The following is a 15,204-nucleotide window of genomic DNA, read 5'->3' as shown; positions in this document are numbered from 1 at the left end:
CTGGATTAGTGCGGGTCAGTCTGTGCATGGTCTCTGATGGGTCAGAGAGGAAGTCAAGTCAAGAGACTTTCTGGAAGCAAATGGTAGCATGGCCAGGCCAACTGCTCAGTGTGTGTGTGTGTGTGTGTGTGTGTGTGTGTGTGTGTGTGTGTGTGTGTGATAGGGTAGGGGTGTTGAGGTGGGGCTGGGCTGTCAGTGTCAATGTTTTGTTTAACATCATCATTGCCTCTCTTACAGGGAGCTAGACTAGAAAAGGAAGCCGTAACGGGGATGGCTGAGTCCTCTATTCCCTGTTCCCTGGGAGGTAGTTTTGACAGGCATGCCTGCATATTCTTGTCCTCCTCCAGCTAAGAAGGGTGGGTCTGCAGGACTTACTGAAACCAGAGGCCACAGAATGCTCTTGATGAGTAAGCAAAGGGACCCACTAGGCTTTCTCCTGAGACGCCTGAGGGGTTTGTGACCAAATTCACGAATGAGGTCCAGTTCTGCTAGAGAGATGGTTGACCTGACCTCCCGCTATCGTAGGGGCTGACACATCATCACTTCAGCTGGAACTGTTGAACTCCATCTGTGTCTGGCTCCACACTGAACAAGGCAACACGAAAGGAAACCCACACGTGCTGAGCCTTGCCTTGGGAGGCACCTCAGGATCACCATATTCATTCCTCCCTGTATGTAAAATAAATTTCAGAGACAAAAATTCTTTTAAAGTGGTGGAAGAGATCCCTGTTTGGGGAAAGGGTTCATAGTGGGGAGCTTTAGAGAAATTTAGAGAAAGGATGATGGCGGCCAAAGCACCAAAACAAAACAGTCAAATAAAACATGCAAAAACAAACAAATTATAAACCACCCAACCAACCACAAAAAGGATTCTTAAGCTTTTAGTACAGAAAAAAAAAAAAAAAAGAACAAGAATTAATTATAAGACTTGGCTTCCAGAAGACAGTGGTAGAAAATGAATGAGATGGTCCAGTTGAATCCTGGTGTGTTTGGGAAAGAACATGGTTTCTTAGAAAGCTCTTCATCTGCCCTATCCGGTTAGGATGGCTGATGGTTCACGGACATCTTTAGGTAGAGATATCTTCCAGTCAACAACACATTTAAGGAGCACTGGGAATTCAATGAGATAATAGCTTGAGTCTTATTTGTTTTCCAGAATATGACCACGGTACTGAAGTTGCTCACTAGACATTAAGGCCAGAGAAACGACCTGCAGGTTGGCCTTAATTATGTTTACATTCTGTTTAGAAGATGATTCTACTGCCTCAGAGTTTTCCAAGGCTCATGCAGTTGATTGAATTAGTAAGAATCTTAGCCTGATTTCCTTGGCATCCCCTTTATCAATGCCGCCACAAGCAGTGTGTTTGCTAATGGGTTCCAGATGTAGAAGAAAGAAGATTGTCTGTGGTTCTCAGATCTATTTGCTATTGCTCGATGCCCCAGTGTAGGGGAACGCCAGGGTGGGGAGGCGGGAGTGGGTGGGTGGGTGGGGAACACCTTCATAGAAGCAGGGGGAGTGGGGGGTAGGGATGGGATTTCCAGGGTTGGGGGAGAACTGGGAAAAGGGATATCATTTGAAATGTAAATAAAGAAAATATCCAATTAAAAAAAGAATCACAACAGGACCCTGACTTGGTGGGATCCTGTTATCCTTTTTCAGAGTTTTAACACTCTAAAGCCAAATAGACTGCCTGTTTCAGATTCCCGAGTTTCCATTCTGAGGCTGTTGTAGATACACAGGAAGACCCAGGCATACTGAGATTGTCATAGCTGACTATACCTCGGTGGTAGGAACAAAGTTGTAGTAAAAGTAATTTATGTTGCCTAGGACAATGGTCCTGTGAAAGTGTCAGAGCTCAGTGCCTAACGTGTTAACTCAGTATACAGTGAAAACATGGACCCTAACCAAAGGTCAGAAAGACCAATTGCTCCTCTCATGGTCCTGTGCTCCCTACACTGGGGAGCAAGGACACTAAAGGATCACAGCCTCTGTGTAGGGACATGGCCAGAGCCACTTCTTGTCTCCCACAAGCCACCTCTCACCGTCACCCATCAAGTCTCTTTGGTACTGCCAGCCCATGTGTGGGTGGCTGGCTGCTGTTCTGCCCCGGCTTGGACACAGGCCAGCACCACTCTCTTCTCATGCGTATCAGCGCCAGGCAGGCCCAGTCGTTCCAGGCAGATGAAGTCCTCGGTCTGAGGACACAGACGACATGAAGAAAGCTAAGACTCAGCTAAGCTGAGACTGGCTTTCAACTACCCAGCACTTGGCTCACTCTCCTGCCAAACTCACAAAGGCAAACTCTTAAGGATTTTGCGGACTGGAGACCCCACCCCCTGGATGACATCAGCATGCTGACTCCATGTTTGCATTGAGAGAATATCTATGGATGACTTGATTATAAGTGCCACGAAGCACACAGATTTGAGGACTTCTCAGGCAAAGGAGGTTCTGGAGAAAGACTTGTCAATCAAATGAACAGTAGCAGCTACCGTGAATACTTATTATGTATACATTAGACCCAGTTCAAAAGCACTTTATTCATTAATCCAAACCTATAGGACTAGTATTCGCTCCATTTCACAGGTGGAAATACTGACCTATAGAGAGGCAATTTGCTCAAAGATCACATGGTTTATAAACAGCACGGTCAAGCTATGGTTCATGTATTCTGGCCCCAAGGGTTTCATTGGTAACCAGTCTACTGCTCTATGTAACAAGTGAGCTTGTGTTTCAGGCTCATATTAAGGACGGGAGTTATGTGATGTTTGGATTTACGGTGCTTTTGCTACATACAAGAGGATAAAGTTAGGTTTACTCATCTGAACCTTAGGGTCCCAATGTGCTTTTATTAGCCCACCTTATTTCATTCCTCCAAATATCTGGGCAATGGTGAAGCAGGGTAGCTCTAAAGCCTTGGGTCTGCTGCTGACTGCTGAATCTGTTACCTTAAGCCTCACCCTCTTGTGTGTGTGTGTGTGTGTGTGTGTGTGTGTGTGTGTGTGTGTGTGTATGGTGTGTGTGTATTTCTCCAGAGCTCAGGAGATACGATACTACGGAGTTAGTTCTCTCACTGAAGTTTCTGGATTGAGAAGGAAAAGCCTGAGGATTTGGGTGGGGCACTGTAGTAGGCTTCTGCATTTGATAGGCATACATACTGCATGACTACACACAGTGTAGCATTGAATATATTCTTAAGTGGGGGCTTAACGGGGACTGGAGAGATGGCTCAGAGGTTGAGAGCACTGGCTATTCTCCCATAGGTCCTGAGTTCAATTCCTAACAACCACGTGGTGGCTCACAACCATCTGTAATGCGATCTCATGTGCTCTTCTGGCGTGTCTGAGAACAGCTACAGTGTACTTATAAAAATAAAACATTTATTTATTTATTTATTTATTTATTTATTTATTTATTTAAAAGTGTGGGCTTAATGACTATGTCCATTGTTGTTCTTCTTCTTCCAGGACCAAAATTAGGCTTCTTTTCTTCTTCATGGTTAATTACAAGTATTTTTAATTAGATAGATTCCATTAGTGGCCAATTAAGTTTCAATTTGGAGATCGTATCTGAAGATGGCAACCCCATCACAGCTTGGGCTCTCTGCAGAGTGACCCGAGTCTGGGATTCCATCTGCTCAATGTTGCTCTGCCCATTAAGAGACATTAATGCTTGCCTAATTGTTTATCTTGGGAGAGAAGCCAAGTTCCACCCTTCCGTCAGCAGCTGCACTTTCACATCTGTGATTGGAGCTGCTGGGCAGGGGGAGGAGAAGAGGTCTAGGGAGCAGGGAGACCCAGCTTCTACCAAGCAGAGGGGAGGCAGATGAGGGTCATCTCAGAGGGATTGGGCGTGGCAATGGTTTGAGATATGGCGCGGACACTGATTATGACCACATGTCATGGAGACACTGATTGTACAAGTTACTTCCTGGAGGATGCTTGCTGGTTTCAAGTGTGGCCTGCCTGCTGTCAGCACATGCTACAGGTCAGCCAAGAGGCCCATGAACCATTGGTGCTATTGAGCTTCCTGTCTTCTTCCTTTTAAAATGCTGTCTTTGGAGCAAAAGCAATCGGATGTTCTCCATAATTACTGTGCGGATGTGACAGACTTTTGGAAGCACATTAGTGGATCATCTTCTATAATTGTCAGAATGTAATGGAGTAGTAAGGTGCTGTTACTAATTTTATTCCACAGGGAAAAAAAAAAACCCTGTAGCATAGAGTGCTTACTCTTTTGAGTTAGTTCTTTGTAATCCTCTCAGAACCCAGGGACCATAGTGAGTTCACATGGCACCTAGGCAATTGGAAGAACAGTTGAGGGCTGTTAAGAGCACTGACTGCTCTTCCTGAGTCCTGAGTTCAAATCCTAACAACCACATGGGGCTCACAACCATCTGTAATGAGATCTGACTCCCTCTTCTGGAGTGTCTGAAGACAGCTACAGTGTATTTACATATAATAAATCTTTTTTTTTTTTTTTTTTAAGAAAGAACAGTTGAGCCCTTTTATCAAAAGGAGAACCTTAGTCAGCATTTTATTGCTGGGATGAGACACCATGACTATGACAACTCTTACCAAAGAAAGCCCTTAATTGGCAGGAAGCAGGGCAGCTTGCAGGCAGACATGGTAGCGGAGAGTTCAACATTCCAAAAGCCTCAGGAAGAGAGGAGTAACAGAGAGTTCTGCATCCAGATCTCCAGGCAGCAGGAAGAGAGAGACTCTGGGCCTGGCTTGAGCTTTTGAAAACCCAAAGCTCACTCTCTGTGACATACTTCCGCCAACAAGGCCACATCTATTCTAACAAGGTGACACCTCCTAATTCCTCTCAAATTACACCATTCCCTAAGGACTAAGGATTCAAATATATGGCCTGTGGGGGCCATTCCTATCATTCCTATTCAAGCTATCATTAAAAGTGCTGTCTGTCACTGCCTAGGAAGATCACAAAAGCAATCTCGATTTATTTTGAGCAGAGAAGTCACGTGACCACCACCAACTTTGTAGCCAAAGGTGGAAGCAAGCCACCTCTACTCTTAGATAGCAGGAGAAAATGGAGATTAAAAAAAATAATAAAATAAAAAGGAATGGGAAAATTAAAAGTATAGAGTCTTCTAGTAGATGCCAGATTCTGACTTAAGGAAATGTATACTAATGTTAAATAACTGTGGGTTATAACTTGCATTATAACTATAATCAATACATGTAATGAATACCTTGTATTGAGGAACAGTAAATGGCTTGATGGAATGAGTGTCTTCCCTTTCTTGTCCCCCCCCCTCCAACCCCTTTTATAATATGCATGCAACTCCTGCACACAGAATTCCTTTTAAGTCCCACAGGACTGGGACTGTGAGGTGCTCTGCGCCATGTCAGAGGAAAGCACACTGTCTCATTTGACTATCCGTTGATGGGACGCTGTGAGAAGTGAAGGAAGGATCGCAGCCCCAGGAGGTCTCCCCATGCTGTGGTGGAAATGATACAATGATACATACCAGATTGGTAGGAATTGGGGGAGGTGGGGGGGGAGGAGCAGAAATGGCTTCATCTCAGCCTGCAAAGATTCAGTCCAAGTACCAGAGAAAGGGATGCTTCCCTCTGAAACTCATCTTGAAAATACTCTTCTAGTGGTCTGGAGAGGGGCTCTCTGGTTAAGACTTCTCTGACTTCTCTTGGTCATCCGTAGCTAGAAGTCCAGGGGGTCTGACACCCACTTTTGGCCTCTGCAGGCAACACGTGATGTACAAACATGCAGGCAAAAGAGGCATACATATCAAATAAAAATACAGTTTAAAAATAAACTTGTGTGTTGGCCAGTTATACACAGAATTACCTTTAATCCACATGCTAAGATTCCAAGTATTAGAATCCTACAAATTTATAATATAAAGATACTTAAGAATTGTTATGTGAGCACCCTGAGTCTGTAGTTGAGAATATGAAGGAGCCGTGTGTGTGTGTGTGTGTGTGTGTGTGTGTGTTCACGTTCGCGCACCCCTCAGACAGAGACACAATCAAATCTAAAGCTTCAAGGACAGAAAGGTAGGACTTGTTCTAGATTTTTCTCCATCCTGTGTGACATCAGAGAAAAGAAGACCTTAACCCCTCCTTTCTCTGATACCAGGACTGGTTTAGGTGTACAGCCTTTGTCAGCATATAGACAAAGCCCAGCTTCCCTTGTCTTTCCTTTGTTCTCTGCTCTATCCTCTGCTGCTATGTTCTCTGGGCTGAGCTGGGAACACCTAGTCCAAATGTCCAGTGGCACCGTATTTAACATTTACCATAAATTCTGAGGGCGGGGAGATGATTTGCTTGATAAAGTGTCTGCTGTGCAAGCATGAGGAGGGCTTGGGTTAATCCCCAGGGCCCCAGGAGCATCCTGTAATCTCAGCACTGGGCAAGCAGGAGTTAGAGAAAGGAGGATTCCCCAGGGTTTCCTGGCTGGCAAGGTTTGCCCAGTCTGTGAGTTCCAAGTTCAGTGAGGGTTCCTGTCTCAAACACTGAAGTAGAGAGTGATAGAGGAAGACACCCAATGTCACCTACTAATGTGAACACATACACACACACATACACTCACAGATAAACACATACACTCACAGATACACACAGACACACATACACACATACACAGAGAGACACAGAACATACACAGGCACACACACACACACACACACAGATACACACACAGACAGATATATACACACATACACATACACACACACGCAGATACACAGAGACACAAGACTCTCTGTCTCTGTCTCTGTCTCTGTCTCTGTCTCTGTCTCTGTCTCTGTCTCTGTCTTTCTGTCTCTCTAAAATGAGAAAGCCACTGTAAATCTTGTTTGCTAGAGCTATGAGAGAGAGGAGAACAGAACTGTGGTGAGTAGGGGCACGGAGGGGTGAAAGGACAGGGGGAATAGGCAGACAGGGACCGCCATAGTAACTTCCCTGTCCTGAGAGTTTTGCTGTAACCGTGGATCAAATTTACACAATTTTAACTGGATTGTTGGTCACTGATGGAACACACATAGTAACAAGTATTAATTTACATCTATAAAGCTTTACAGTAAGGGTTTATTACCCTCTATTTATAGACCACGCTGGCTTCCTGGGATATAAATAGGTAATCACGGGGGTAAATTAAATGTTGAGCCAGGAGCTCTCCCATGTTATGACTCTGTAAACAGAGGGCCATCACTATAATCAAGTTTACAAACACCCTCTTATGCCCTGGACTATACAAGATTAGTTCTGCTTCTTCCACATTAAAGGCAAACTGGTCAAGAGCTCAGAAACTAAATCACCTGCTCAAGATGAGACTAGAATTTTAGGAGCAAGTCAGACATCCATATTTAAAGCCTGTCATTTATTTTCTAAGTTTGTAATTGTGTCCATTCTCTTAACTTTTCTTAGAGCCTCTGTCTTTCCCATGTAAGATAACGAACATACAAGACCCAAGTGTGTGTTGCTCTCATTACCTTACCTCCTTACTTTTAGTTTGTAAATGAAAACCCTGAGACTAGTCGATCTTAATGACTTCTTTAATCAATCAGAGTGGGGTGGGGTTGGGCTAAAATCCACTCAACAGTTACTGTTTTAATGACCCTCATCTATTCCTTCCTGATGCCACTTCATCTCATGACTCTTCCACTTCGGTCATTACATGCCGGGATAACTGCCTTCTTGACAAACAGTCACCCCGCCCCCGCCCCCGTGAGTCTCTGCCTCAGGTTGTTTTCTATCGCTGTGACACATACCATGACCCAAAGCAATGTGAGGTGCGAAGGCAAGGGTTTATGTCACTGTATAGCTTAGAATCTTTCATGAAGAGAAATCAGGACAGGAACACAAAGCAGGAACCTGGAGGCAGGAACAGTTGTAGAGAAACCAGAGAAATGCTGCTTCTTGGCTTGTTCTCCATAGCTGGATCAGTTTGCCTTCTTACACATGCGAGGACCACCTACCCAGGGATGGCGCCATCCACAGCATGTTGTGTCCTCCCACGTAAATCATCAATTAAGAGCATGTTCCCAGAGATTTTCTCATAGGTCAATCTCATGGTGACAATCCCTATGTTGAGATGATCTCTTCCCTGATATGATTAGCTTTGTATCAAGTCAATGAAAACATCTGACTAGCACAGTCTCTCATCTCAAGGTTTCAACCAGAGCCTGCCCTGAGCTCTAACCATTGGGTGTCTTTGGCTCCATTGTGAGGAAGAGTCAGGAGGGAGACCCAGTATCATCTTCCTGTTTTCCTTCTTGTCCTCTGAACTCCCCTCACCTCTGCATTATTCCCTGCTAATTCTGAGGATCTAAACCTAGATTCCCTACGCAAGGGACAGGTGGAACCAGGACATATGTAACTTCTTTGAGTCACGGTAACCCAAAGGATGGAGCATTTGGCGTGGGCAAGGACAGTTCTTTCTTTGCACTCTTTGTTCAAAAGTATACACAGGAAACTGGTTTTATACTTTTCTCAGAACTGGAAGATTTGAGGGCTTGAGGACTTTAAAGTTGTTTTCTTTAATCCTTGGACACCCCTGGAGAGGCATTTTTCTGCGCAATCATATGGTATTTAAAAGGTTTCTAACAATAAACCATTTATCATCTTCCAAACTTGCAGGGATTAAAAGAAAAAAAAAGCAAGTTTGAAGTGAATACTCTTAAATACAGTTGGCAGAAAGGGAAATTAATATTATAAATTAATATTATATATTAGAAGTTATTTAGAGATGTTTTTAACATGCACAAATATTTGATTTTTTACATTTTTGGTTAGCTTTTAATGACTGAGCCATCTCTCCAGCCCATGATTTTGTAATTTCTTTTATTGATCCTCTCCTAAATTGTTGGCATGGTTATCATTATACTAATGCATGTGAAATATTATATAGTTTTTCAAGAATATGCTTTTAAAGCCTACAACTTGCTGAACTGGTAATAAATTGATAACACCCCAAATCAACTGCATATATAATGTATGATCCCCGTTTTAGAAAAGGTTATATAGACGTGCTGAAAATAAACTATCACATTCAAAGTACTTATCTCTTACTGGCAGTCTTACATTTGATTCCTTTTGTTTGTCTTCTTTCTTATTCTCCAAATTTCTTTCCTATTTTTCCTATATATTTCCAAATTTTTCTCCCATAAAGGATATATTTGTAATTTAATAGAAATTATTATACAAAAGGAGATGGAATTAGACAGAATATTTGGTCTTTTTCTTTTCAATTTAATGAAATGCAGAATATTTTAGAAAGCCTCTTCAAAAATGTCCCTTGTTCTTCCTGTGAAAGTAAAATTGGATTACAGATGGCTTACAGCTTTAAACATAAAAAAAAAAAAAAAATGACTCACAGCACTTCCCAAAGAAAGTATTGGTTGGTACACTGACTGGTCTTTACGTAAAAGACAAAAATCAACAGTGACATAGAAAAAGTTGGATAATTTTCCTGAAGAAAGAAAGTTTAATAAAATAATAAGTCCTGACAATGTCAAAAGTAAAACCAACAGCTATAGAGAGAGATATCTCAGTGGTTAGAAACCCTGGCTGCTCTTTCAGAAAACCTGAATTTGCTTCTCTGCAACAGCATGGTGGCTTACAGCTGACTGTCTGCTTTTCTGGCCTCTGCAGCCACCAGGCATGCACATGGTACACAGATATACCTGCAGGAAAAACATTCATACACATAGAATAAAATACGTCTTCTTAATATTATTTTTATTTGTGGACGATGGGATGTGCATGCTTAGTTCATGTGTAGAAGTGAGAGAACAATTGTGGGACCTGGTTCTCTCCTACCATTGAACTCTGGCTTAATGGCAAGGGCCCTTGTCCCCTGAGCCTGTGTGCAGGGACTGGCTGAAGAAAGATACGTAGGGACATGAGTTGATTTGACATGTTTCCTCACTAGAGTTGGGTTCATGAGGATGAGGTCATGAAAGAAATCCTAGTCTAAGCCTGCCACACGTTGGGTCCTGCTGGTCTACAGAACCACTTGATAGTAGTTTCCCTATATGCCATTAGAATGGACATATTTGCAGCAGAATTCACGTACTTTGCTCTTTAAGCTGTGGAATAAGAGCTAACACATAATAAAGGGGAAGGTCCTAGAACAATTTCTGAAATTTCCTCTAGCCCACCCATTCTAACACCACCTTGGATTCTAAGAGGGATGACTGTCACTCTGAGGACATAAAGGATGTGTGGGTGGTGGCTTTCATCATACTGACATGTTTCAGTTTGTTTCCTACAGAACTCAGATGGATTTCAATAGGTTTCAGTGGACCACCCTCACCTCAGTTATATGGCATCTGCCATGCTGGAGTAGATTGCCACAATTTTACATTCATGATATATAGCCACCGAGCTGACAACAATGTTCTTTATCAGCCTTGGTCTAAAAGTAGAAGCATTTCCCATTTATATGGAACAGGTAACTGCATACACTTTTGGCCTTGTGTCAGGCAAGTTCTCTGTGTAACTTCCAGTTATGAGGTAGCCCAAAGGGATGAGGACTACCTGTGCATCAGACAGCACACCACACAATCCACAGCAGTTTTCTCATATCAGCTAAGGAAGAAGTGGAAAGTAGGATGAGGTCATGAATATGTCCTAGAGTGTGGGACATAAAACCTGCAATATTCTCTGCCCTATCAGAAGAGGTCCTAGGAGTCTAAGAGTCTGGGCGTGGTGAGATAACTACTCACAGCAAGGAGAAATGTTGGCGTCTTCTATATTCCCCTATGAAGGCAGAAGTATCCCATCCCATAGGCTTCTCCAAAATTTTTTTTTCTTTCATTGTCAACTTGCCTTCTTGGTTCAATTGCTGGGTGCTACTCTCTCCCACCTGGAAAACTTGCCCTTATCATTACTCTTAGCTCTGTACTTCCCATCTTCCCTTACTTAGTTGGTCAGTTGAATCTAATCCCTGCTAAACATCTCTGACCACCCGCCTATAGGAGTGGCCACAGTCCACCACTACTCTTGAGAATTCACATGGCTGCTGGTTCTCCTCTAGCCAAAGCATGGTGGAACTCCCTCTTCCCTTCTCTGTGTTCCCTTTTTCTCCTGGAACTCGGAAGTTCTGCCTGTACCTTCCGCCCAGCAATTGGTCCATGGCTTTCTTTACTGACAGATCAAGAATCAAATGGGGAACAGGACCTTAACATTAGAACCCCCCTCCTACAACTCTGAAATTATTGAAGAACTTAGTTAGGGATGATAGAAAACCCACCCCCTCCATGGTTAAAACAATCAAGTTATTCTCCATATATGTTTAATGTGGGATATTGCCTACTTGAGAATGTGCTCTGACCTGTTCACTAGGCAATGTGAAAGGCTGCCATCTCCCAGTGGAGCCTCAAGCAGGAGAAGTTTCAGCAGAAAATCCAAACTGCATCAGCAATCAGTCCTTCCATTTGGGTCATATCATGTCATAGACTGTAGTACTGGGGGCATCCACAATAGGCTGTTGGGATGTGTGCATGGTTTCTATCAAACTCTGATAAGAAAATCACAGCATAGATGTCTAGGGTTCTGGCATATAATCAAGTCAAGCTATTTATGGCACAGAACTAGGCATAATTTTTTAAAATAGCTCCTGGCAGTCTTCAGGGCTCTGGCACAAATGAAACAATCTGGTGGTAAGATATTAAGTTACCGGGCAGCCAGAATTGTCCACAATGAGCTGTGCTTTTGACAAACTTCTTGAAGCATAATGCTGAATGACACCCACAGCAGTGAATTTTAATATGTAAGTGGTATGTTGGCACTTGGGTATAAATAGGGATAGGGCACAAGGAAGCAGAGAAAATGGACTTCCGTGCTACCCACGACTGTCACATTGCACATGTTCTGTTCATCCTTATGGTCACTTTGGTAGAAGACAGAAAAGAATGAAATTGTTCAGCATGGAGCAAAGGACTTGGGTTAGCCTGGTTGGTTTTGTATTCAATGACATATGTCCTTATAAGACATAAAAGAGAAGATTGATACACAGAGTAGAAGGAGATTTGAAGAGAAAGGTAGAGAAGAGGTGGGTGCATCTACATGCCAAGAAATGCATCTACAGCCACTACCAAGGATGAGAGAGGAAGGCAATGACTGTCCTTCACAAAGGAGTACAATCTACTGCTAGGTTAATGTAGGACTTTTGAGCCTCTAGAATTTTGATAAAATAAATGTTTAATACTTAATACTATTTGTTTTGTGTGAATTGGTCACGGGAGCCAAAGAAATGATGACAAGTCATCCTAGTGTGTAATAGGATCAGAAAATGGTCCATGGTTTTACATCATCAGAGGGACCCTGAGAGATAGCACTGAGGGAGAGGGGCGGGTCTTTAGATGGTACAATGGACTATTTACTTCACATGGAGGAGATGTGTCCCATACTAATAATAGGAATGGACTTTGGAGCAATTGACTGGAAAGAGGGGGGAGGGCAAGGATGTGTGTGTGTGTGAGGGGGGGGTGAAGAAGCCCCTTGAAGAGGTAATCAGATGTAGATATGAGTAGCCATGTGTTAGCTTGCATTGCTGCAAATTTTAAGAAGTTGTCACCAACTTAGTGGCTTAAACATTAGAGATTTATCATCTAACTGTTCTGAAAGTCAGGAAAGCAAGGGTCCTGTGACAGTACACTTTCTGATGGAAAGCTAGTTTCCTTTCTGCAGACCTCAGAATTCCAAAAGAACCAGTTTGCTCCCCGTTTCCAGCATCTGGGGAAGACACCATTCATTGGCTCTCAGATGCTTTCCTTTATGTCCAAGACAGAAAAATTCTGGTCAACCTTCCTCACCTTGCATTAACTTACCCAGGACATCAGAAGATTATGGAGAACTGAGTGTGCTCACTATGTGAAAGATCTCATCTGGAAGAGTAGGTACATCGACGGGATTAGAAAATGTGTCCAACGTTACTGAAACAGGAGGTGGATCAGGTGACATTCCAACCACCTTGTATCTTAATTCCACCCAGATTTCTAGTTAAATCCGTGAGATTCACAATCTAGTTGTAAAATGTAAATAACAACCCGATGCTCTTGGAATATGAAGAAAGAAAGTAACAAAAGACAAGAAAGTATTTTGTAACTTACAATGTACCTAACCAGTAAGAATAGGTAATGTTTTTGAGTGCAGAACAGCATCAGCTCATTTTGTCCCATAAGGTAAGATGGTTATTGCACTCACTTGTCAGTTCAGGGTGTGCTGTATTTTCTCAGCTTCATAGCTTCCAGGTGATTGATGGAGCCAGGCTATTTACTGACTCGGTTCGTAACCAGAGCCTGCTGTATCTCAGTATCAGTGGAAGGTAGTTTTCACCAACCATCAGTTTACACTGTGGGCTTATGTTCATTTCCTAGTCACAGAATAACAGGGTATCACAATCTCGGTGGTTTCACAGATGAATGCATTTTCTCACAGTTCTCAGAGTTCAGAAAGAGATCAAGGTTGGCAAGGTCATCCCTTCTGAAGGCTGTGAGGAAGAACAGACTCCCTGGGGATCTCTCCTGGTGCCTGGTGGGTCACCGTCAATCTTTAGGGTGCTCAGTTTGTGGAATTGTCATTTCTATTGCTTCCTTCATTGTCACATATCTCTCTCTCTCTCTCTCTCTCTCTCTCTCTCTCTCTCTCTCTCTCTGAGTTCCCTTTTAAAACGTGACGCCAGTCACTGCTGCAGTTTGACCTCATCTTAGTCACACCAGCATTGAGCCTATTTGCATCATTTTCTAGGATGCCAGGTGTTAGGATTTAAAGGTATGAATTTTGGAAAGATGCATTGTAACTCACAGTGGAGAACATCAGGAGACAACTGTCAAAATAATCTTGCTGCTTTTTTTTTTTTAAATCAACTTGCAAAATGAGCAAATTCTTAACAGATGGTGCTGATTAAAATACCTCCTTCATCCAGCCCTCGAAACAACTTGGTGGATGCTGAGATGGTCACCTAAATTTTTTTCAACACCAACGTGTTAGTGGGTTTGGTGCCTGGAGTAACTGCTGATGGGGTGAGGTTTGTGTACACACTGAATGCTCAGAGGCATAAATGTGATTGACATGTTTTTAATCCTTTCTCTTTATCACTGTTTGCTCTGGTCAGTACTGTCCCTGAAATAAAGTTCGTTCTTTACATAACATCTCATTATGTAAAGTCAGAGAAAGCTTTCTAAATGGATTTTTTTCTTCTGCTTTGTGAACAGAGCCGGGACTGGATGGCTGTAGCCTGTGGTCCCAGGTGAGACATGAGCTAACTTAGCATTCAGGGTCATTGTCTGGGGCCCTAAGGACAGGTGAGCCTGTCATCTTTCTGACCCATTTGTTTCTCTTGGTGCTTCTAGCTTTCTACCCTGAGCAGAGAGCCCATCCAGACCAATACTTTTCGTAAATGATAATCTTTAATTTTGGGGACTTCATACACAGAAAGTTAGACAACCCTAGTTTATGACAAACTACTATCTTCATATTGTGTAAGGGTCCTGTGATGGCTAGTATTGACTGCCAACTTGGCCAGTTCTAGAATCGTCTATGTGACAGATCTCTGGGCATGCCTGGGAAGAAGTGACTGGACAGGTTTAATTGAATCTGGGATGCATCTGGCACCATTTCATCAGCTGGGTACAGAAATGTATAAAAGGAGAAAAGCAGCTGATCACCAACATTCATTTCCTCTCCTGCTCTGACTGCATGTATAGTGTGACCAGGAGTCTCATGCCCTGACTGCATGTACAGTGTGACCAGGGACCTCATGCCACCCTGTCTTCCCTGTCTCATAGACTACACTTCTTCCTTTAAAATGCATTTCTCTCTCTCTCTCTCTCTCTGTGTGTGTGTGTGTGAGAGAGAATAATGTAATAATGAAAAAAGTAATAAATATAGACCCTTAGTTTATTTCCTTTTATATTAATTCTCTGTTCCCCCCTCAAACAACTACTGTGGCATGTCTGTAGATTGTTGGATTATAGTATGCTTATTCATATATTTAATTTACAAAGACTTTATTTGCTTATGATTCCTTCAAAATCTTTTCAGAGGCCATTTGTTGGAGGATTAACCTAAAGTGGCTTATTGTCTTCTATCAGATGCAGAAATTCTATACATTAATTGGGCCCACTTCCCTTTTCAGAAGAGAGTGGACAGACATGATCAGTCCAAGGCTATGTTGTCAGTTCAACATACAATCAATGCGAAATTATTGAG

Source organism: Mus caroli, chromosome 1 (assembly GCF_900094665.2).
Source record: "Mus caroli chromosome 1, CAROLI_EIJ_v1.1, whole genome shotgun sequence".
NCBI lineage: Eukaryota > Metazoa > Chordata > Mammalia > Rodentia > Muridae > Mus > Mus caroli.
Note: the sequence above shows the minus strand (reverse complement) of the source record.